Raw genomic sequence first — 25,911 nt, 5'->3', positions numbered from 1 at the left:
AAAGAAACAAAATAAGACTCGAACAAACAAAGAAAACAAAAAGTTTCAAATTGCAGTTTTTGGCAGTTTCGACCTCTGTTCAGATTTTAGCTCATAACTTTCAAACCATTGGTCTAATTTTCACGTTCTTTGTATGGTTAGATTCAGCATGAAAAATATCACAGAAAATTGTCAGAGCAGTTACCAATTAAAAGAGTTTTAAACAAAAAGAAAACCTACGTTTTCAGACATTAGCAATTTTCAAATCACAAAAAAAAAAAAAAAAGGCAATAAAGCTAAATCATTCCCCCCAAACTTAAATGAAAGATTGTCATCAATGTAAAAAGAATCAAAATGCATGCAATCAATCAAGCAAAGGGAGAAAAGAATTAAATATTATAATAAAGAGTAAAGAGTAAGGATTAGAACTCCTTAGGCAAATAATCTTGAGTAGGAAGTGTTGCAAACTCCAAGATCCTCTCATCATCATCATGCATCCAAAACATGGATTGCCCCCCAAAGAAGAGCTAAATTTAAAGTCTTTAGCCGGACTCAGCGACCATATATTTGGGGGATCATCGTGGTACATCACTTGAATAGTCTTGGTTTGTGTCATCAAAGTATCGATATTCTCTATCGGATTTGTAAGGCTTGATTCAATGAATGTCTTCTCTATAATTTGATCCATAACTTCGGCATGGAAACAATCATAAGGATCCAAAGGTCTTTTCAAACCTTCAAAGACCTGAAAATTTATAGTAATATCTTGCACATTTATGGTCAGTAAACCGGATTTCACATCAATTTTCATATATACAATAGCCAAGAAAGGTCTACCAAGGATGAGAGGGAGTTCACGACCCAAAATTTCAGCTTCCTCCATATCCAAGAAAACAAAGTCAACATGGAGGATAAGTTGATAAACATGGATAAGTACATATTCAACAATGCCTCTTGGGTAATTCACATAACGATCCGCGACTTGCAAAGAGATTGAGACATACTTTAGTTCCCCCAACCCAAGTTGTTCATATACAAAGTAGGGCATTAAGTTCACACTTTCTCCCAAATCAAGCAAAGCTTTGTCAAATTTTATTTTTCCAATGGTGCACGGGATTGTAAAGCTTCTGGGATCCTAAAGCTTGGGTGGCAACTTTCTTTCAAGCACAACACTCACGTTTTTCGATAACATCACTTCTTCATGCTCTTCAAACCTCCTTTTGTTGGTGCAAATATCCTTTAAAAACTTTGCATAGGAAGGGATTTGTTTGATTGCATCAAGTAAAGAGATATTAATTTACACCTTCTTAGATTGCTCCATAATGTCTCCCTTACTTTTCTCTTTTCTAGCATGTTTGTCACATTGAGAGAAAGAAAGAGGACCATGAGTTGCTGTGTTTGGAGTATGAGGGACATGCTGCAAAAATTCGGTAACTTTGTCAACATGAGTGGCGTCACTTTCAGATTTCAAAAAGCCCCCAAATTTCTTGTCAAGCTGCTGCCTTGTTTCTGTCATGCCTTCATCTTCCTCTATATCATCGAGCTCTAGATTTCCAATCTTATTATAAATCACTTTTCCACTTCTCAAAGTGGTAATAGCTTGAATCTGCTTATGATTCCTAGGATTAGCTTCCATTTGGCTTGGAAATTGACCTTGTGCACTCACTATTCTGTTCAGAGTAGTAGCTATTTGTCCCAACTGAACCTCAAATTTGGATAACTGATGCAACCTCTTGTTCATATCTTTCTGATTTCTTCAAGATTTTAGATAGCATCACCTTGATAGAAGGATCTTCTTGTTGTGGTGGAGGAGCTTGATAGGGCTATTGATATGACCCTGATGAATTTGTGCGTGTCATTGTATTCTATGAATTTCTACAAGAGAAGTTTGGGTGTGGTCTCCACCCCGGGTTGTACGTATTGGAGTAAGGATTATTCGGGGGCCTTCTTCCATTGTATGCATTGACCTCTTGCACATCTTCTAAAGTAGGATTTGATGGGCAATTTGTAGTGTTGTGGGTGATGCTAGCACATAAATTACATGGTTGTGCATTTACCTTCTTTACTAGTAGCGTGAGAAGTCTTGTGAGAGCTACAACTTGTGCTTCCAAACCCGTGCTTGCACTAACTTCATACATGCCTCATTTCTGTGTCGATGATGTAAGTATAACTCTTGAATCTTTTGTAGGAAAGTCTGAATGCTCAGAGTTCTCACAAATTGTCTCAAATGCACTGATGGCTTTATCTATAGTCTTGTCCATTAAGCTTCCATCAACTGCTGAATCTACCAAGCTCCTGCTTTGCGGGTTCAACCCTCTATAAAAGTAGTGAACTTTTTGCCATATGTTGAAACCAGGATGAGGGCATTGAAGAAACAAATCCTTATGTCGCTCTGAACATTCATAAAATGTTTCACGCTCTTATTGACGAAAACTCATAATATTTGTCATCAAAGCATTGGTTTTATGAGTAGGGAAAATTTTGAAAGAAATTTCTTAGATAAATCAATCCAAGAATTTATGGATGCTTCTAGAAGAGAGTATAACCAGTTTGTTGCTTTATCCCTTAGAGAAAATGAAACAATCGAAGTCGAATTTGCTCTTCACTAGCACCGCCATAATTGAATTTGGAGTATATGGTGAAGAATGTATGGATTTTCCTCCTCCTTCCCATGATAACTGGGTAGATAGTTATTGCATTTTTAGAAACTGGATTTTTAGAAATTGGATTTTTATACTTGCAACAAAAGAAAATTGTTATTTAAATAAGAGGAGAATAATAGAACTCGGGTAGGAAATAAAAAAAAACCCAAATTGAATTGTAAAGAAAATTAAAAATTGAAGGTTCAATGGGAAGAGGAAGTCGATTCCTAATTAAAGAATGAGAAATTTTGGTTGGGCGTTGTGTTGGGAGAAGCGGATGTATGAATGGGGTTCTCACTTTTGGTTTCTTGGACAGCCCCTCCTCTTTTGCTTCTATTGGCTACTTCTGAGAAAAGAACAAAGGTTTTAAATGGCACTACATAAACAAGATTAGAAGAATGAAATTGAATGGAGGAAAAAAAAAAACAACTAAAGCCTGATTTGGACTGGAACTAAAGATTCCAATTTGAAGAAGGGAACTTTTTTATTGAAAGCAAAAAGTAGTGATGCTTGCGGGGTGTAGAGCTGCTACTTGAAAACAGTGAGTTCTCTTTATCGTGATGTCTCTTTTCTTTGTTGGAATGAGAAAATAATTCCCAATTGAAAGATGGAGTTGGCGGGTTTGGAATCCTCTAATTGAAAGGAACATGAAGGAACTTTCTTTTTCTCATTTTTATTTCACAACTTGCCCTTTTTTTTTAGTTGGATGTGTGGTCTTATCCAATACGCCACAGGAAAGTTGTCTTCCTTCTCTGTTTTTTTTTTTCAATCTTGTATTACCTAAAACCAAAACACACTAAGAGAAAAATTATTAATAAAAATAGTAAAATAAGAAACAGAACATGAATTAAAAATAATGATAATAATAAAATAATAAAACAAAAAACAAACTAGAAACAAACTCAATTATACGTAAATTAGGAATCCAAATTTTAAATTAACTTAGAATCCTCGGTAATGGCGCCAAAAACTTGGTCTATCCTTGCAAGTGCACAAGAATGATGTAGTATAACGTTTGACAAGTCCAAGTATCATTCCCACAAGGATTCCAAATTAATATAATATTCGAATACCTAAATTAATTCTAAATGATACGTAAGTGAATTTGTAGAAGTTGTTGTTGTGAAAGTTTATGACACAAACAAACAATTAATCAAAGCAATTAAGAATAAAAAGGTTGAATTTTAAGGTTGAAAAACAATGATGAAGGTCTAGGGTTTCGGAATCAACCACAAGTGATCCAAGTTAGATTTCAATGCATTCAATAGATTCTTTCGATTCTATATGATAATTCCCATATATAAGTCCTTTTCAGGGCCTTAGACCATAATTTTCCTTAAGTGTAAGATTCTTTTCTAGTTCAGACAAAGATCATATACCCAATCCTGCAATCTATCCTGGTTAAGGCATAAATTTAACAAGTTAGATTCATTACCTTCTAGAAAACGAGAAAACCAAGCAAACCATTATTCTTAGTCAAGCAATAATGTAATTCACCACACTTAATCACAAGAAGCTAATTGATTTACATTGCGAGTTCTGCCTCAAATTCATCTTCCAATTTACTAGATGCAAAGCCCTAAGGTGATCAGTCAAAGAACTTAAACAAATAGCAACAATTAAAATAGTGATTAAACATTTATCTAAAAGAAACTAAGAGGCCCCACTCTTTCTTTCCTGTTCTCAACATCATCATCCATAAAATAACCCACAAAGTGCAGGTCTCCGTCGTCCTCCAACATCCTTTTAAAAGCCTTTTGATACCTCAATTCCCCTTCCAACAAGGAATAGGTGGAATTCCACCTTGTACACACATCTAAGGCACAAGCCCTTTGATATCAAGTTTCTCAAAGGCCACACATCTTCTCCAACTTTCCAACTTTCCAACTTTGTAGCGTAAGAGTGAATGTACCTCACTAAATTAGTTATCCAATTCTTTCATCCCTTCAGACACAATTAAATTGAGAATATGTGCACAACATCGCACATACAAACAATCACCACCAAACATAAGTGTCTTGCTCTTGGTCAACCTACCCTTCATATAACTTATCATTTTATCATTAGGAGTAAGATTATCAACAGTAATAGTAAACACCTTTCCATACCCCAATCATTCAAACAACAATCTAAAAGCTTTCCAATAGTTTCACCCTTATAGTTTGGAATGACACAAAAGCTTATAATCCTCTTGTGCAAGTGCCAATCAACATCAATAAAGTGAGCCAACAATATAATTCATCTTTTGAAGAGATGTCCACGTGTCTATGGTAATAGACACTCTGTTGTTAGAGTTTGTATAGGGAAATACACTTTCACTTAGTCCCACATTGGTAGGAAATTGTTTCCTTTCATGGTTTATTAGCACCAATACTTTAGAAATACTAAATAGGATATGGTCCTAGTGGAGGCAAAATTTGGCCTCATTTTGGTTTGGACTTGGAATATACATATATGTATATATTGGGTTAAATTAATATTCTTTTTTATTAATTAGAAATTCATTTTTAGATAAAAACATTATATGAAATTCGAATATGTTAAACAGTTATTATAACTGTTGGATGAAGAGGTATTAGACCTCTATATATTGACAATTTGTTCAAACCAGAAAACATAGAATTTGGAATTGCATTATCATTATCACACATAAATACTTCCTGAGAGAAAGCATATACTGTTCGCCAGAAATCAAAGCCACAATGTCTAGGCTTTGATTTGTGATAGTTTAATCCTGGTGGGCAGACTCCTATCGAACTACAAGCACAAGAGTAGAGGAGAAATATTGTCTAAAGGACACTGCAACTTTGCAGGACTCTATCATCTATCCAAGTCAGTATTTGTACTTCATACTATTGTTGTATTAATTTGATTTGATTATTTAATTTGAGTATATTCTATGTTAATTTTATTATGTTATTTGGTTTTATTCTGATTGTTCTACAACTATCTTTAAACAGTAGCATGGAACAATCAGGAAACATAGAATTTTGAATTGCATTATCATTCTCACACATAAATATATTTACAATTCATCCAAACCAAAAAACATAGAATTTGGAATTGCATTATTATTCTCACACATAAATACTTCCTAAGAGAGCATATACTGTTCGCCAAAAATCAAAGCTACAATGCCTAGGCTTTGATTTATGATAGTTTAGCCCTGGTGGGTAGACTCCTATCAAACTAGAGTATTTATCAAAAATAGCCACAATTTACCCCCTACTTTCAAAAATGTCAATTTTGATAAAATCTTTCAAATATAGCCAAAAACGCACTTAAATAGACACAAATGCCCTTAAAAATTAAAACCCACATAAACTTAAAAACAAAGATAATGTACAAACGGGATCCTGTGCTCCTGAGGTCCACAATCTCTCCGGGAGGGTCCACACCCACTGTCTGTGTGAGAGCAGCCATTGCTGTACATTGCAGCACCAATAAATAGGACCAAGAAACTTAAAAACTTATATTAGAGACACTAGTATTCAAAAATTATGTTTTGAATATTCAACTTATTGAAAAGCTATCTTTCTTTCACACATAAAGGTCATCTAATCAAATTTGTAGAAAGCATGGTCATTGCATGAAATGAGGAGTGTCTCTATGGGAGTTGATCAGGAACTAAATAACCATACCAGAATGCTTATAGCTTGTTTTTCCAAATCACAAAATTAATAGAAAAATATAATAGTATTGAATCTATGTGCAAAGACTTTATCCTCACATGGGCCAAACCAAAAACGCTGCATCTCTACTGTATATCATCTCAAATCTACAAAAATTGTGAGGGAAAGCATGCTTTATTCCTCATCTTCAAAAGTTTACACCAAAAGTTTAAGAAAATTATAAAATTAAATATTCATCCATTGTTCATACTAATTCATAAATTTAAATAGTAAAATATTACACCTATCTACGAGGTAGGATGAAGAGCAATCGGATTTTTGCAAGTTTGTCGATAATGGCCGGTTGGACCACATCTTGAACACTTATGAGTTGATGGTTCTTCTCCGCGTGATGGGATTCTCTTTTCCCTGCGTCTGCCGTACCTTTTTCTTGTAATTGGAGGTAGGACAATTCTATTTCATACGTCATTAGGTACCACCCAATCTGTCTGATCCCCAACTGGCCAAATAGGTTCTGCATACACAATGACCAATGAATTTGTAGTATAATATTGTGAACACATTGGGTAACATGAAATTTGTCGATGCCTACATGCAGCACAAGCATGTGCACATGGTAGTTGGTCAAGATCAAACTCTCGGCATGTGCAACACTTCCTCTCTAAATTTACAACTTCAACACGACATTCATCATATAAATGAAATGAGTAAGCCTCAATAGGAGAAACCTGCATATTCAAGAAACAAGAAATAAATTTATAATACTCCACAATTATTTTATTTGAAATATTTTCAAAAGATACATAGAATATTATGCATGCATATATTTCTTAAATAAAAGAACAAATAAAAATATCAGCAAAAACCACAAAAGAAAATGTTTGCCCACTTTGTCACATGTCAGCATATATTCCTTACTTGCAACAAAATAAAATTTAATGAATTTGAAATACCTGTAATGACAACCCTTTCTTGTTATTTTCTCGCACCAAATTGTCTGCCCACTCTGTCAAATGTGAATCCATTTTAGCTGCCTCAGTTCGACGTTCATGGAACCACTTTTGAAGTATATTCATTCTTAAATACTCCATAAAATTGGTAATAGGTAGTTTACGAGCATCTCTAGTGATTGAGTTGAGACATTCAGCAATATTTGTTGTCATTAGGTTGTATCGCTTCCCATTGAAGTGTGCACGAGCCCACTTTTCATATCCAGCCGCATTAAGATAATCACCCACTTTGGAATCAACATTAAATATTTGCACCATAAGACGATCAAATTCATGAACAAGATATGCTTTAGCAGCTCTAAAATACAGTGAATGAGCTCTCTCATGCTTAAAATGGTTCTTAAGATTCTGACTTATATGGAATATGCATGCCCCATGATGAGCATCCGGAACTATAGTGGAGATAGCCTTACGAATGCTTTCATGTCTATCAGAAATGAAAACTAAGTCATTAATATCCGCAATAGCTCCCCGTAATTTTGTCAAAAACCAATTCCAAGATGCATCATTTTCTGAATCTCCAACTCCGAATGCAATAGGATATATTTGGTTATTTCCATCTTTGCATGTGGCAACAAACAATGTCCCACGATATTTACCTTTTACAAATGTTCCATCAAGTGCAATTACTGGCCTGATAACAGTGCGAAATCCTCTGATGCAAGGTCCAAGTGACATGAAAAAATACATAAAATGATTATTACTATCAGTTTCAATATGAGTTATCGTACCAGGATTTTTGGATTCTAACATAGCACAATATGATGGCTTCCTCTGGCGATCCCCTAACCAACTCTAGTGCATGTTCCCTAGCTCTCCAAGCCTTCACATAACTTATACTCACACCCATGTCCTTTCGCATATCCTCCATGATGTCATGGGGTCTATGTACTCGTGATACACCCTCGTACTTAGATTTTATGAATTGGCCAATAAGAGAACTACTTGCCTCTCGATGATGGCGATGAATAGCATCCAATGAGCATGAGTGTTTTGTAAAATATTTTTTTACCATGAAATATGAGGATTTTCGTACCTTGGATGCACGCAGTTTCCACATGCATCGGTCATCAACACAACTAACTTCAAATCTTTCTTTATTGGATCTCTTCACTTTGAACTCATAATTTTTCTTCATAGCATCAATACCCAACTTCGTTTTTATATCCTCCTTAGTCTCATACACTTGACCTACAATTATATCTCCACTTGCATTGCATAGCTCTGTCATGTATGATCCATGTACATTGTTTTTATCCTTGTTCCGAGCATTTGGTTTGTTGGATTTGGGTTCATCAGAGTGCACATTGATAGTTGGAACATCATCACATCCCATGTTTTCACGAGACAAGTCATTGAATTCAACATTATCTTGGAACGCATTATCAACCTCTACATGTGGCATATCCTCAAATTGAATGTTCTCACAAAGCAACTCATCTAGCTGTGTTGTATTGTTTTCCTCTTCATATTCTGAGTCCTCAATTTCTGCATTTTCCATGTCATTTTCTGAATCATGGTATTGATCATTATCTTCTAAATCAGCTTGAATACCCAAGTTAAGGTCCATTGGCATTGGTTGATTGCTTCCACAAGAAAATATTTTACGCTTCAATGTAATGCACAATGGAATCTTGTAAGTCCTTGAAAGACTTTCAAAAATAAAAGCTCTCATATCATCATCATCAACTATTTCTGCAGGCCATGCACTTTTCATTGCATCGTATATGACTTTCATAGTTATCTCATACTCATTTCGGTCCACATTTACAATGTCATATACCTTATTCCGAAGCTCCTCTATCGTAATTTTATCTGAAACAAGTAGTGCTTTAGTTTTGCAATTTTTGTACGTTGAGTTAACCCACTTTCCATCTTAGTTAATCAAAATTGTCAAACTAGACATTATCCTGAAAGGTAAACCAACATAATAAATAATACAATACACATTGAGAAAATATTGTTCAAACCATATACATATAATGTCAGAATAGCAAATATATATATATATATATATATATATGATTTGTATATTTTGTTGTCAGAATAGCATATCAGTAATCATGTCCAATTTGGGTCTACCACAAGAGAAACACTCAACACCCACAAAACACAAGAAACAAATTTACAGAGAGGAAATTTCCAATTATTTCTGCTAGGGGATGGATTTGCCTAGATCATTGTAAAGTACTTTCTACTCTCTGGCCAATCCCAATGGGCAACACGTCTGTATAGCCTCAACACTCCCTAATTCAACTTTAAATGATCCAGGCAGACCCAAATTGGAAATATATTCATCCAAATCGAAAAAGAAATACAATTAATAAGTTCTTTATCTTCAAATCCAATCCAACAAACAAAATTAATTGTATTTCAAGTGGCCAACAGAAAATCATGGAATTAAAACAAAGATGGAAGGAGAGAGAGAAAGAAAAGCAAACCTGGGATTACAGATTGGTAAGTTGAATTAGGGAGTGTAGGAATTGCTTCAGACCAAGGCTACAAACATACGTGCTTAGCAATAGTTCGACCAAAGGCTACAGACGTGCGTGCGAATCCAAATTTTGTGTAGTAGGGTTTTGCTTTTTAGGTTTATGTGGGTTTTAATTTTTAAGGGTATTTGTGTCTATTTAGGTGAGTTTTTGGCTATATTTGAAAGATTTTATAAAAATTGACATTTTTGAAAGTGGGGGGTAAATTTTGGCTATTTTTGATAAAAACTCATCAAACTACAAGCACAAGAGTGGAGGAGAAATATTGTCTAAAGGACACTGCAACTCTGTAGGACTCTATCATCTATCCAAGTCAGTATTTTTTATTTCACACTATTGTTGTATTAATTCGATTTGATTATTTAATTAGAATATATTCCATGTTATTTTCATTCTCTTATTTGGTTTTATTCTAATTGTTCTACAACAATCTTTAAATAGTAACATGGAACAATCAGGAAGTAAGACCTCTCATGTAGAAAAGCCTGAGAAATTTGAAGGCACCGACTTCAAACATTGGTAGCAAAAGATGTTGTTCTATCTAACAACATTAAATCTAGCCCATATTCTCAGACAGGATGCCCCTGTGTCGAATGAGAATCCTGCAACCAGAGAGACTGTTGCTTCAATTGATGCATGGACACAATCTGATTTCCTGTGTGGGAATTATATCTTGAATGGCCTTGATGACACACTGTATGATGTTTATGCAACATTCAAGATGGCTGGAGAAGTTTTGGAATCTCTTGAGAAAAAGTATAAAACTGAAGATGCAGGATCTAAGAAATTTGTTGCCAGATTTTTGGATTTCAAGATAGTATATTCCAAACATGTTGTCAAACAAGTTGAAGACCTCTAGAGAATTATCCATGAGATTTTTCTGAAGGCATGAAGATCAATGAATCTTTCCAAGTAGCGTCTTTGATTGAAAAACTTCCACTAAATTGGAAAGAATTCAAGAGTTATCTGAAACACAAGAGAAATGAGATGAGTATGGAGGATTTTCAAACACGGGAGCCAAGGCAAACATAGTTGAAGGAAACTCATCAAAACCAAAATCCAATCCCAAAAAGAATAAGAAGAATTTTGTTCCCTGAGCAAAAGGAAGGACTTCAAAAATATTAAAGGAGCATGTTGGGTTTGTCGGAAAGCAAAGCCATAAGGCTCAAGACTACAGGCACATAAGGGATTAGAATCATGCCAATCCTGCAAATCCAAACAACAACAGACCAAGGAACAATCAGGCCAATGTGACTGAAGAAAACCTGGCTGCAATGGTGGTTGATACTGGAGCCAACCGCCATATATGTGGTGATAAGAATGCATTTCTTACTTACCAAGAGATACATGGTGGTAAGCAACTGTTTATGGGAAATGCCTCTGCATCTGCTCTTGTTGGAAAGGAAAAAGTGCTCCTGAAATTAACCTCTAGAAAGGAACTAACCTTCCTAGATGTGCTATATGTGCCAGACACACGAAGGAACTTGATATCTGGACCTATTCTAAGCAACAAAGGATTCAAACTAGTTTTCGAATACAACAAAGTTGTACTAACTAAGGTGGAAATGTTTGTGGGAAAGGGTTACCTTGCTGATGGGTTGTTCAAACTTAATGTATCTGCCAATTCTATCAATAATAAAACAAATAAGGCTTCCCCTTATATTGTTGACTCTTCCTCTACTTTATGGCATGCTAGATTAGGACATGTTAATTTTCGTTCTTTACATAGAATGTATAATTTAGGATTGTTGCCTAAGTTAAATTCTATTGAAAATGTTAAATCTGAAAATTGTACACATAATTTAAATTTGGTAGACAAAGTTTTTAATCTGTACATAATAGGTCCAATGAGTTGCTAGGCTTAATTAATAGTGACTTGTGTGATTTTAGAGCAATGCCAAGTCATGGAGGGAAGCACTATTATGTTACTTTCATTTATGATTGCAGAAAGTATTGCTGTGTATATTTATTACATAGCAAAGATGAGACCTTGGATATGTTTAAGACATATAAAGTTGAAGTTGAGAATCAACTCAACAACAAAATTAAAGTCCTAAGATCAAACAGAGGAGGGGAAATCCACTGTCTTTGCTGAATTTTGTGCCACAAATGGTATAGCTCATTAAATGACAACTCCTTATACACCACATCAAAATGGTGCTCTTGAAAGGAAAAATATGACATTTAAAGACATGATAAATTCTATGCTAAATTGATCTAGGCTTCCACATAATATGTGGGATGAAGCCTTACTTACTACAAATACTATCTTGAATCGAATCCCACATTAAATGAGTAAAAAGTCACCATATGAAGTATGGAAATGAAGGTTACCAACTTATTTATACTCAAAGTGTGGGGTTGCCTAGCAAAAGTTTAGGTTCCTTTGCCAAAGAGAACCAAACTTGAACCCAAAACTATATATTGTGTCTTCATTGGATTTGCATCCAATAGTGCTCCTTATAGATTTTTAGTCTTTCATTCTAAAGTTTTTGATATACATGTGAATACGATATTAGAATATGTGGATGCAATATTCTTTCAGGACATTTTTCCTTATAAACAAGGAAGGTTCAATGTCAATAGAAAGAGAACTATTGATAATTCTAGAATAAATGAGAATTCTGGAATAGATGATAGTCATCCTACTTCATCTAGTGTTCAAGAAAATGAACATGATCAAGAACCTAGAGAAAGTAAAAGGACAAGAATACCAAACGATTTTGGACATGATTCCTTAACCATGACAGCTGAAGCTGAGCCTCAAACATATAAACAGGCAATATCAAGTCCTGAAGCTACATTTTGGAAAAAAGCAATCAATAATGAAGTTGAATCCATTATGCAAAATCATACATGGGAATTGGTAGATTTACCACCCGGTAATAGACTAAATGGGTACAAATGGATCTTTAAGAAGAAATTAAAACCAAATGGTACAATTGATAAGTATAAGGCTCGATTGGTAGCCAAAGGATACCATCAAAAGAAAGGTTTGGATATCTTTCATACATATTCACTCGTGACAAGAATAACATCAATAAGGACGTAGATTGCTATAGCGTCAATTTATGACATGGAAATACATCAAATAGACGTAAAAATCGTTTTCTTAAATGAAGAGTTGGATGAGGAAATATATGTGGAACAACTCAAGGGATTTGTAGTAAAAGGTCAAGAAAAAAAAGTTTGCAAACTTGTAAAGTCTCTCTATGGACTAAAACAAGCTCCAAAGCAATGGCATGAAAAATTTGACCATACTATAATGACACATGGATTTAAAATAAATGAATGTGATAAATGTGTCTATATTAAGACACATAAGAAAGCATGTGTCATAGTTTGTCTATATGTAGATGACATGCTCATAATTGGGACAAACAAGGACATAATTGACTCTACCAAGAAAATTTTAAACTCCAGTTTTGACATGAAGGACTTAGGTCTTGCTGATGTGATTATTGGCATTATAGTTAAAAGAAATTCAGTTGGTTATGTATTAACACAGTCCCATTATGTAGAAATTATTCTTAGAAAGTTTGGTCATTTTGGAAGTAATCATGTTGTGACACCTTTTGATACAAGTTGTAAATTAAAAAAGAATGATGGTGAAGCTGTTTCACAAAAAAAATATTCACAAATCATTGGAAGTCTTATGTACATTATGAATTGTACAAATCATTGAGTAGGCTTAGTAGGTATACAAGTAATCCAGGACATTATCATTGGGAAGCATTTATCATAGTTTTAAGATATTTGAATTACACTTTGGAGTATGGATTACATTATACCAAATATCCTCTAGTACTAGAGGGATACAGTGATGCCAATTGGATTTGTAATGATTTAGAAACAAATTCTACTAGTGGATATGTTTTTATACTAGGAGGAGCATCCATATCTTGGAAATCTACAAATTCTACAATGGAATCGGAATTCGTAGCTTTAGATAAGGCTGGCGAAGAAGCTTAATGGCTAAGAAATGTTTTGGAGGATATTAGTATTTGGCTGAAAAATAATGTATACAATGGAAAGTCTAGACATATTAGATGAAGGCATAATACAATCAAGCAGTTGCTCTCAAATGGAATAACTTCCATCGACTATATAGAAGGAAGAAGTACCATTACGGAAGTCACATCCATAATCTTGCTTACAATACCTATATATGCACCTAAGTTCATCGTCATTCGTACTTTCTTCCTTCTTTATCTTATAAAAATGTTCCACACATTAGACTGAGAAGCACCTTTTCTTTTTAAGTTTTTTGTTGGTGGAAGTGGAGGAAGGACATTTGATGAACTATCCCTAGTTAGAGTAGAGCTTGGTGTTGGAGTAATTTGTAAATTGTACTTACAATAAGCCTAATTGAATTAAACAAATAATTCTTCAGTCCAGCCAACAACATAAAATAAATTGATATTTAATCAAGCATATGGACTTATTTAGGGCCCCTTATTTAATAAACAATTATTCAATTAAAGTAATTGATTGGACGCAGAGCTTGTGCAATTATTATTGTAATTTCTATGATGGAAATACTTGTGCAAACAATTATTAAATTACTCATCAATAGAAATACATGTGCAATTGAAGCAAAGCATAGAGGATTCACATCAAATCTTTCAAACACCTCACCAACATTTCGACCTGATCCATCTCAAGTGTTGAATTAAAAATCCATAGGTTCCCTTGTAACTCCCTCAAAACTGAAAACCAATTAAAAAGCCAATTAAAAAGAACAAGCAAGGAGTGAAGAGTAAAAAGAGCATAAAAACAAACCTCATGCAACCAATGATAACCCAAAATGATGTTGCACAATATTGTGGGTTAGAGACGGCGGCGGTGCCTGTGAGCTGCTTGTGGGTTAGAGACGGTGATGGTGCAGTTGATTTGAGCTGACAGAAAGATGAGATATCATATGCTTGAGGGGTTAGACATTGGGTGTTTGAGGTTTGAGTGGTTGAATGAGAAAAACAGACAGAGTTAATTTAGGGTTATGTTGTGATGTGTTCTAGTGTTTCGACAGCATTGGATAACTTTCAACTCCACCACTAATAAGTGGACATGTATATATTAGTATTTGAGTATTAAAAAATTTAGAAATATTGGTACGGATAGAATCAGAATAATTAAAATTAACCAAACGTTTCTGCACGGATTGAATCAGAATAATTAAAATTTAAAAAATAATTATTTAACCAAACCAAACCAAATCGTCGATACAGTACGATTGGTACGCAAAGAATTCAAATGAGATACCCACCCCTATTTAGGATCATAGTTTTAGGCTTATGGAATCAGGGAAGTTACGTAATAACCCGATCCTAAATTAATATTTAATTATTAATTTATTCAAGTAAAAGACAATTTTACCTCGGGAATATTTTAATGGTTTAAAAGTTGACTTTTTGTTCGAAAAGGAATCTGGGGATTTCAATTTTACTATTACGTGCAGCATGTCGAGATAGTGGGCTCAAATCGGAATTATAACGAAGAAGTTATGATATACGGAAGCTCAGTGGCATTGTTGGCTACGCAAATCTCACGGCCTGGTGCTCCGGGCCGACGGATGTGAGTTAACACGTGACGTTCTTCTTTTGGATGCGGTGCGGTTGTGCGCGAGCATGCCAGCACGGTCTACCGTGCGTCGAGATGGTGATGAGGTTCGGGTAGAAGATGGTTAAATGATGCGCCTGTTTTGAGTTCGACTCCTAATCAAACGATTGTGGCGAGAGAGGAACTGATATCAGCCGTCGTTCACGACCTGAGCTACAAGGCCGTTTAGTGGTGGTGTTGGTGGCGGGTTTTAGGCGATGCTCCGGTGAGTTGCTCAGAGAGCGACGGTCATATGATATATGGGGTGAATGAGATGATAACAGAGATGGTGCTCCGGCGCCTTGAAAATCAAGGGTCATATGATATATTGATGAATGGATTTTCCTTACAATCTACCACTACTCCTAGGAAAGCAAATAAAGGTATTGAAAGTGTATTACAGGAAAATATAACTTGCTCCGTGGGAGGCTTTTCGTTTGGTGTTTGAACCCTTTGAATGTAGTCTTGAGCTTAGTATTTATAGGGGGAGTCCTGGAGGGACAATCGAGGCTAAAAGACTTGCGTGGTGGAGCCTAATCGGGGCAAGTGGGTAGTCAAATCGGCATTTGGGATCGTGAAGCATAGTGGTGTGACCCCCATAAATCCCGGTAAATCTTGGCCACCGCCCTGATCGTGGGTTCTGCCCCCTTGGCCGTGGGAACGCATTTAATGCCCTGGTCTGGTGGTTGGTGATCTGACCTCAAATTGTAAGAACACTTGTGAGAATGTTTGCGCCTAACCACTCTAATTTCCATCACCAAATCCTGACTTCAGTCACTTCCCTTCTTCCCTCGTGCATTAAATGCTTCTTGCGACTAGTGGGTTTGCCACGATAGTCAGAGGCATTACTTCATTAAATGGGGCGTGGGACCCTGAGGCCACGTGGTGATTTAACTAAAGTATCTTCGACCGTGTCTTTTACGGCCTTCGTCTTCGGCCTACAATACCGCGATCGCGAGGCGAGAGGATTACGCTGCGGCTTTTCTTTTGTTTTCGGGAAGGCGAATCGTAGCGAAGCGTGGCCATTTCAGTTCATGAGTTGGTGCTAGGGCCGAGAGGAAGTCCCTTCAGTCAGTTTATGACCGTGATTTATTAGGTACAAACATTGCCCCACATCCTCGGATTCTTGGTCGCGGCCGGCAGAGGCGAATGGATTCAAGGGATGGACCCTTTGCATTCCTCCTAAAGTGATTGATTGGCGCTTTAAATGCGTAGGTTGGATGGCGCATTTAATGCGCAAGCACGTCTTGTAGGCCATCATTGCCCAGACTTGCGTGAGCCGTTGTTTCGTCTCGTCAAATGAAGTGACGGCCTCTGGGCTTTCGACACGTCATCGCGCTCCTTGAGCACGCTGTCGACCGTTACGTCTCTCGAGAGGATCATGCCCTTTCGTTTTGAATTCTAGCGCCAATATAAAAGCCTATCCTTCTTCATTCCTTCCTTATGCTTTCAGAATTTTCAAACGGCCAAACTCTGCCAAACTCTCCTCTCAATTCTTCAACCCTTTCGAACTTCACATTTCAGCACTCCACCTCTTTCTACCCAGTTATCCCTTTGTTAGTAACCAACGACTTCATCGCTTTGCATTTCTCGAAAAACTTACGAACTCTTCGTCCTTTTTCTGAGTGCTCAGCTCCCAGTGTTCTTCGTGTTCATCACCCTTTCTTCGACTTTTTCCTTTAACACACCCTACTTCAATATGTTTCAATGGCCTTCAGCACCTCTACATCTGTTGAAGCTTGGTCCCAAGTCTTCCAGGCTGAGTTTGAAGACATTTGCCGAGAAATCCAGGGCTCGGTCCTACCCAACATCATCACGCCCTAGACTGATGATGACGGCGCCACTACCGATTCCTGTGTCCTCGGCCCCTCTGTAGATGGCGGGATGCCAGAGAGGCTGGTGGCTCATTTGAAGAACAATCTAGTGGACCTCTCAGGCCTTTGACGGGGGGGACTTTCAAGATGGAATGTCGCCAGGCCGCAGCCCCAATAGCCAACCTCGACCCCGGACTGGGAAAAATGGCTGCCGAGGATGGAGCACTTCTTCGGCTAGCAATGGAAGGATTAAGGCATCTACCACTTGATTAAGTGTTCGATCAGCTGCTCATCATGGACCGGTCGCTCTTGGCGCGGCCCTATGCTTCTGGTCGTCGACCACAAATACTATGAACCTTCGGTTTGGGTCATGCCAACTGTTCTAGACATGGCCGCCCTATTCGGCCTCTCCTCTTGGCGTGGAAGTAACGCCGCTCTGGTCGCCCCGAGGTGAAGGGAGTTTTAAGGCCGCATGGCCTACGGTGCCAAGCTTCTGGGAGTAAGGCGAAGAACATGCTCAACTATTCCAGCTTCTATAGCAACCGGCGTGGAGGACAACGCCGATGACGATTCCATCGCTCCCTTGGGCGAGGTCGAGCATGTCGCGTTCTTGCTCATTGGCTATGCAAGTTCGTGTTTTGCACCCAGGCGAACAAAGTCACCACAGAGTTCGCCCATCTGGCCGACTATCTCGCGTAAGGCGTAGAAGGCGGCACTCAGCCCATTCCTCCTTGGTCATATCTACCGTGACGCTTCACGACGTCATCACGGTTGGGATGAAGCCAAAGCACGCTGGTCCACTATGGGCCTTCTAGTTCTAGTTGCAAGCTTGCTTTCCAGAGCCGAGGGCGGTCAATATTGCCAACACCAAGCCGTTGACCAACGCATTCGCCCGGGCCCGGAAGCATAACACCTCGACTTTCGCTACAAATTTTTATACGGCTTGTCGAGAGGACCGGGTCGCGATTCGGGTGTGCCTTGCTCGGCCGTACCCTTTGTTCCTAGCGCACGACCTCTCCGTGATTCCCGATGGCAAAACGGAGAACGATCGAGGGAGATCTGGGCTCCTTCCGGTCGTGTGCGACCTTCATCGCGCCTATCCAGTGGGGCCAGGTTTATCTCGCCAAACTTCATGGCGCGGCAATTCGGCCTGATCCAGTTGCACCGTTTCCCGTTGTCAACCAACCGGCTCTCGTCTTGGAGGGCCGACGCGCCAAAGACGGCGTGGCTGGCATTTCCTTCCAACTGCAAAAAGGGATGACCTTCCTCACTCTGACGCCTTGGTTGCGTCGTAATGCGTATGACGAGGATAGAAGAGTCAGTACAAGAAGTGCATCTCGGCCAGATTCATTTGGCTGTTGAAGAGGCTGTGAGGGGGCTTTGAAGAATGCAGATTGGGACCCCTCCTTCCCAAGCCCGGCAAGGGAAGAAGGCCTTGGCCGTGCTTTCGACCGAGTACGGTGGCCGCGACCGTACCTGTGGTGGCGGCCCTCCTTTGGCTAAAGCAGCGATCGTGACTTCAACCGCGGCCCCAACCTCCAGAGCGCCGGCTGTGGTGGGGTGCGAAAACTTTATGGCGCATAGGACCGTGCCATCGCCCGCGGCTCTACCGATCGCTGCATTGGTAGGCCCCCTTTCTTTATGTTTTCCGTCGGCCTCTCTGAGCCACCTTTGTCCTTGTTTATTTTGCTTCTTACCTCTTTTGCTTCTCTCTCTGTACACGTAGCCCCGGGTCACAAGAGGGATCGAGAGGCCTCAAATCTGAGGCCGCGGCAGAAAGTGTTGCGGTTGAGACAGCGGTATTAGAGCCGCCGAGAAAAAGGGTCCTCCTTGTTCTTTCAGAGGTCGAGGACGAGGAAGAAGTCCCTCCTGTGATCGTGAGTGAAGCCCCTCTCGTGACCGTAAGTACTTCTCCTTGATTTCTTTTTACCCCTTTTTGTCAACCCACGCCTCCTCCTCTTTATCCATTTTGATAATCTGGTCCTTTCCTCGGCGGCGTGGCGAGGAGGTGGCTGCGAGGTGGCGGTCGAAGGCGGCCACCGCTGAGGTGGCGAAATGCTGCATGCGAGGCGCGATCGTAGAGGTGCCAGCCATCGAGGAGGACGTCGCGGACATGCGGATGACGAGGTCCTTGCCGTGGAACCGACGCTGGCTGCCCTGGAAGTCCCTTCGGCCGCCTCTGTCGTGCCTACCTTGGCCATTACCGCGTCTGTCGAGCTGTTGCCGTCCGCTCCTCGTCGTCCAAGTGGCATTGTGATCCGCTCGGTAAGCGTTTGCTTTCACTATGCTTTGTTTTATTTTTAGAATTGCGCCACATGCCTTTGACCGAATTTTTTGCTTCCAGCCTCCCCGGTCGTCATTGCCGCTATCCACGGTCTCTGTGAGCATGCCCTAGCGCTGTTGTCCCGGACTCAGCGGTAGTGGTGAGCTTGCGTGGTTGAGGCTATAGCTCTTGACGCGCCAAGCCCGCCACCTGTCTCTTCGACAGTCTGACCGAGCTTATTTAGATTTTCACCTTGTCATTCCTCATGTCCCAGCTGGTTGTTTCCCATTTAAATCTCCTTTTCCATTTTCAGGAGACCACCTCCTCCGATGATCTCGAGGAGTTATACGCCACCTCCATGAAGAATGAGGCAACTCGCCTCGGCTCCCTTGGGCGAGGATTCGGCCGTCGTTGAAAGGCTCAGAGTTCCTATTCTTTGGGGTTCACCAAATGACCACCGCCGAGGCATTCATGGAGTTGAGTCCTGCTGGATACGTCCATGGCGTTGGGTCTCTTGGACTCGGCTCGGTGGATGAGCTACAGGCTCGCTTGGCCCAGGCGGAGATGATTAGGTCGATGCTGTTGAGGCAAACATGAGGATGACCGAAGGGTGCTTGCTCGAGCAAGAGCTGTCGCGATAAAGAACAAGTCCAACCTGCCATGGCCCATTTGAAGGAAAATGACCTCGTTGTCCAAAGAGAGAATGAGGAACTTGCGCAGGTCGAGGTTCGATTGCCGAGCTCCAGGCCGTCGAGATCTCATCCTTCAACGCCAAGATGGTGCGGTCGCGGTCGGAACCGAGCTGAAGTCTTTGCAAGGCAAATCCTCAAGGCGAACCGAGAAAAGAAGGCAGCCGAGAGGAAGCTGATCGAGGCAAGGTGGTAGACGGATATAGATGGTGGGGACATTGCCTGGAGAAGGATAACATGCCTAATATGGGGATGTTCAGTGAGGGGGTTTAGGTGGGCGGCCGTTTAAAGATCTTGGGATGTAATAATTAAATATTTTCTTCTTTTTCCACATAGACACATACAAATATACGCATATATTTTTTGTTTTGATCGCCATGATCCGTTCTTTTTCTTTTGTAAAAAAAAAAATGATCTCTTAATCTAAATACAAAGCGTGGGCCTTCTTCTCTGAATGATTAAATGTATGTTGTTCGCTTTATATTGGCCGCACCGTTTGTTTAGCTTCGCTCGCCTACTTCCCCTTATTTCTCTTTTTGACTTTTTTGTCGTAGGCCCTCGGTGCCATTTTTTCTTGAACTCGCACCGAATTGTAAGCATCAAGTCTTGGTTCTAAATTTTCTAAACTCCAGGGCACGGTTTGCGCGTAGTTCTTCGTCTTTCGCCTAAGTCGCTTGAAAACTTGAAGAAATCGAACCTCTAGCTCCATTAGTTTATCAATGTCATGGTCGTAGGTCAAGACACAAGCCCATGGCCGAGTGTTTTGATGTGCGGCGTGCCCAAAAAGCCTTAGGGAGCAAGTCGCATTAAGTCTGGGCTTTACGGGTGGGTATGCGGCTCGATATAACTTGGTGCCCCGCCGCCTCGGTCTATGCCGTGGTCGTCGTTTGCGCCGACATCTTCGGTTCGAGGATCGGAGGCGACTCGGTGGGTTGAAGTGGCACTGGACTGTTGCGCATCGTTCTGCGGCTTTATCTGCGGGCCACTGAACAAGGGCTAGGCGATTGCGACCGAGCCGGGCGGCATTAGATAAGTCGTAGGTTTGACCGAGTGCGTATGTATTCTTTGGAATGGCGGACCGTCGCGAAGGTGGGAGCTCGACGGAAATAACGACGCTTGTATAAACGGTTTGATTGATTTGACCGTCTGCTGTGTGAACCAGCGTCGCGTTGCTCGAGCCAAGACGGCCACGGTGAATGGGGCCAAGTTGTTGGACCGCGGAATGCGTGGGGCTGCTTTGCCCGATGATATGGCCAAAGCATGGAGTGGGCGTCTGTTTCTTGGCGGTCGGTCCGAGATTTACCCATATTGGTACCGGGATTGCCCTCGACTATTTGTCGAGGTGAGAATGCGGCGTAGCTTTACGCAGGTGCGCCCGAGGCGCCGAGGCTCTTTGCCGCCGTGGGCTCGAACCTCTCGCGCTCTTGGCTTCTGTCCGCTCGAGAGGCATCACGACGGCACGTTGATCCTCTCTCTGAAGAGCATCCGTAGCTCACGAGGAGAATCTGCCCATTGCGGCCATAAAGCATGTCTCTATCCTGTAGGCTCTTTGAGCCATCGGACCCTCCACTACTGCTTGCTCTTGCATGGACTCGGCCGTCACGATCTGTTGTTATTGGAACGCGGGAGATTCGACCGCGTGTTCGGTCTCGGTGATAGTGAGGAGCCTCGGAAGTCATTTCAATCGCAGTGTTTTTGAGCTTTGCCTATGCCCTAGTTTCCACCATGAGTTTTTGACAAGTGTCCCACTGGGCATGCAAAGTGTTGGCTGCGCAAATCTCACGGCCCGGTGCTCGGGCCGAGGGGATGTGCGTTAACACGTGGCGTCCTTCTTTGGATGCGGTGCGGTTGTGCGAGCGTGCAGCAAAGACGGTCTCACCGTCTTGTCGAGATGGTGATGAGGTTGGGTAGAAGATGGTTAAATGATGCGCTGTTTTGAGTTCGACTCTAATCAAATGATTGTGGCCGAGAGAGGAACCCGATCTCGACCGTCGAGTTCACGGCCTGAGCTACAAGGCCGTTTAGTGGTGGTGTTGGTGGCGGGTTTTAGGCGATACTCGAGAGCGACGGTCGTATGATATATAGGGTGAATGAGATGATAACAGAGATGGTGCTCCGGCGCCTTGAAAATCAAGGGTCGTATGATATATTGATGAATGGATTTTCCTTACAATCTACCACTACTCCTAGGAAAGCAAATAAAGGTATTGAAAGTGCATTACAGGAAAATATAACTTGCTTCGTGGGAGGCTTTTGGTTTGGTGTTTGAACCCTTTGAATGTAGTCTTGAGCTTAGTATTTATAGAAGGGAGTCCTGGAGGGACAATCGAGGCTGAAAAGACCTGCGTGGTGGAACCTGATCGGGGCAAGTGGGTAGTTCAATCAGCATTTGGGATCGTGAAGCATGGTGGTGTGACCGCCATACATCCCGGTAAATCTCGCCACTGCCCTGATCTTGGGTTTTGCACCCTTGGCCGTGGGAACGCATTTAATGCCCTGGTTTGGTAGTTGGTGATCTAACCTCAAGTTGTAAGAACACTTGTGAGAATGTTTGCACCTAACCACTCTGATTTCCATCACCAAATCCTGACTTCAGTCACTTCCCTTCTTCCGAGAGGAAGTCCCTTTAGTCAGTTTATGACCGTGATTTATTAGGCACAAACAGGCATAATCTTAAATTTCTCGCGAGCTCCACGACTAGCCAACTTTATACAGAGATTTCTCCTCCGTCCAGCCACCAATTCTGACGCCACAACTTGCAAACTCTTCATCTTTCTCTCCTCTTCGTATCCATAACAATTTCCAGCCCCCAAAACGAAGGAATTAAACCAAAAATTAGAGCCAAAATCGAGCCAAAATGGGTTGTTTTAAAACAGCAGCTTCCGACAAGTTTTCCGCTAACTTCAGCCACCCCAAGCCATGCAATCACACCCAAAACAGTCCCCTACCTCCCTTATGTGTTTTCCTTCAAATACCCGACCCAATTTCAAGTAGAAATTGTCACATCCAAACCCAAAAGTTTCTAGGGTTTTCAAGAGACAAAATTGTTCGTTCGAGGGCTTTAACGTTGGAATTGATCTTCGAGCAAGGTATAAAGTTACTCCTCTTGATGTCCTTGATCTGTAGGTATGATTATCGGCCTGCGGTTTGGAGTTTTCGGATCGCCTGAAAATTGCACTAGACACCCGCTGGCAATGGTGGTGCCTGGCGAGGCATCGGCAGGGTGTCAAGGTTGGATTTTTGTCCTAAAATGATCCCCACATCGTCTCGAGCATGACGATATGCTCGGATTTCAATTTGGTTACCATTTGACTATCAATCGGATATCACATATTAGGCGTTATCCAGGTTCGATATGTTTGGACCGTTGGATCGACTTCATTTTCCAATGTGTTGACCTAGGCACCTCTAGGATTGTGTAGAAATTCGCGGATCGAGAATCGGAGTCCCAAATACTCCGATACAGTAATTTAAAGTTTAGATAAACGATAACTATCTGATTACGCGATCGTGAGCGATCCGACCATTCGATTCGGACCAAACTTGCAGGACATGTTTAGTAAACCTTGTTAAACCTGTAGGAACTCTCAGTTCGAAAATGGGAGGTTGTGGGCCCCATGGGCCAGATTTACCCAATTTAGAAAGTTTGACCCTCAGTTGACCATGAGTCTTCCGAGGTAGTTTCACCCTTCGAGAAGTGCTAGAATGACCGTGTAAACGAGGCTTGACTGTTATGTGCACTATTTTGTTTATGTTTGGATTTTGAGTTTATGTTATAGTGTTTTATGGTATTCTTGGGTGTTATTCTAATATTCGAAGATTATCTTGTTATTTATATATTATTATTATTATTATTAAAGTATATGACTGAGTGATATTTGGTTATCTATGAAAGCCTATTGTTTTAATAGTGGAATATAGTATTATTTGGAATTTATATGTAAACAAGTGTTGATTAATTTTTGAATTACCTTGGGATTTTGATGGGTTTACAAGATTATGGTTGAGATTATCAGACTTTAATTTGATATTGAGGTTTGTGAATATTTTGTATCTTTATGAGCTTTATGCTTGAGAAAGGATTTTGGCTACCCATGTGGTCTATCCTTGCAAGTGCACAAGATTGATGTTGTATAGTGTTTGACAAGTACAAGTATCGTTCCCACGAGGATTCCAAATTAATCTAATATTCAAATACCTAAATTAAATCTAACTGATACGCAAGTAAATTTATAGAGATTGTTGTTGTGAAAGTTTATGAAACCAACAATGAAATTAATAAAAGCAATTGAGAATAAAAAGGTTAAATTTTAAGGTTGAAAAACAATGATGAAGGTCTAGGGTTTTGAAATCAACCACAAGCAATCCAAGTTAGATTTCAATGCATTCAATATATTCTTTCGATTCTTTATATGATAATTCCCGTATCTAAGTCCTTTTCAGGCACTCAGACCATAGTTTTCCTTAAGTGTAAGATTCTTTTCTAGTTCAGACAAAGATAATATACCCAATCCTGCAATCTATCCTAATTAAGGAATAAATTTAACAAGTTGGTTTCATTACGTTCTAGAAAATGAGAAAATCAAGCAAACCATTATTCTTCATCAAGCAATAATGTAATTCACCACACTACATCACAAGAAGCTAATTGAATTATATTGCGAGTTCTACCTCAAATTCATCTTCCAATTTACTAGATGCAAAGCCCTAAGGTGATCAATCAAAGAACTTAAACAAATAGCAACACTTAAAATAGTGGTTAAACATTCATCTAAAAGAAACTTAGAATCCATTAAATAGCATTAAAAATCATAACTATCCATGCTCGGGCGTCATCCTCGCCCTAGAGAATAATTTAGTTACTGATGTTCAAAGAAAACATAATTGAAAAACTAGAAAACATAAAATAAAACTTATGGATTGTAACGATGCTTGAGAACTTGACAATGGAAGCGACTCTTTGACTCTCCTTCAAATTCCAGCATAAGAGTATTTTCTGGTCTTCTTTAAATAAAGAACAAATCATCTTTTGACTTGGTAACTATGATTTCCTAGTTCGGCTTTAATTGTCTTTGATGCAAAATCCTACTAAATATAGGATCAGACCTTAGAAAATAACCTTGCATCCTTGTAGGCACTTCCCAAATGGAATTGATACAAATTAAACTCCAAGGATTGGACTTCAAATGGATTATTTTGCAAAACCCGCAGAACACATTCTGCCTGAACTGTCTGTACTAAAACGGCCACAACTCTCTCCACACATGTCCAAATCACGAACCGTAAAATTCTACAGAACGCTAACATCAGTATATTTCCAACAATATAAGGCTCAACATCTGGTTCGCTCTAAGGAAGTACAGTATATTCTTTCAAGTTGACTGTTCTGCACAGCACATTCTGCTCCCAGGATTTTACATCATATTTCAATTCCAAAATTGCTACTTTTGCTTGCTTTTCCATATTTATTCTTCAAACCTAGTAAAACACAAGACGAAGTAAAAATGGACTAAACTCACTCAGGAACACAACAAGAATCTAAGAGAAGGATAATAAAAATGTATGAAATAATTGTTATATCACCATGTAAGAACTAATTTTGGGAAGTTGAGAAAAGATTTGGAAAATGGGTTTGTGAAAGTGGATTTTGTGGAATAAGAGAAATTTTATGATAAGTGTCGGAATATGGTTTTCAAACCCACCACAGGAGTACCCTCCCACCTCCTCCCAGTGCCTTTGAAACAGTTTTGTCAATTATAACAATGCCCCACTAGTTTCGGGGACGCCTGAAC

The 25,911-nt window shown here is 39.8% G+C and overlaps 1 pseudogene; it reads right to left on the bottom strand.

Moving 5' to 3' along the window:
• Positions 1–6,540: 6,540 nt before the first annotated feature.
• On the bottom strand, positions 6,541–8,140 carry LOC148920504 (uncharacterized; annotated as a pseudogene).
• Between the last annotated feature and the right edge of the window lie 17,771 nt (positions 8,141–25,911).

The sequence above is a fragment of the Prunus mume genome, linkage group LG2, assembly GCF_029339155.1.
Source record: "Prunus mume cultivar Tortuosa linkage group LG2, ASM2933915v1, whole genome shotgun sequence".
Lineage (NCBI taxonomy): Eukaryota > Viridiplantae > Streptophyta > Magnoliopsida > Rosales > Rosaceae > Prunus > Prunus mume.
The sequence above is the reverse complement of the archived record's forward strand: the minus strand, read 5'-3'. Positions and strand labels throughout refer to the sequence as shown.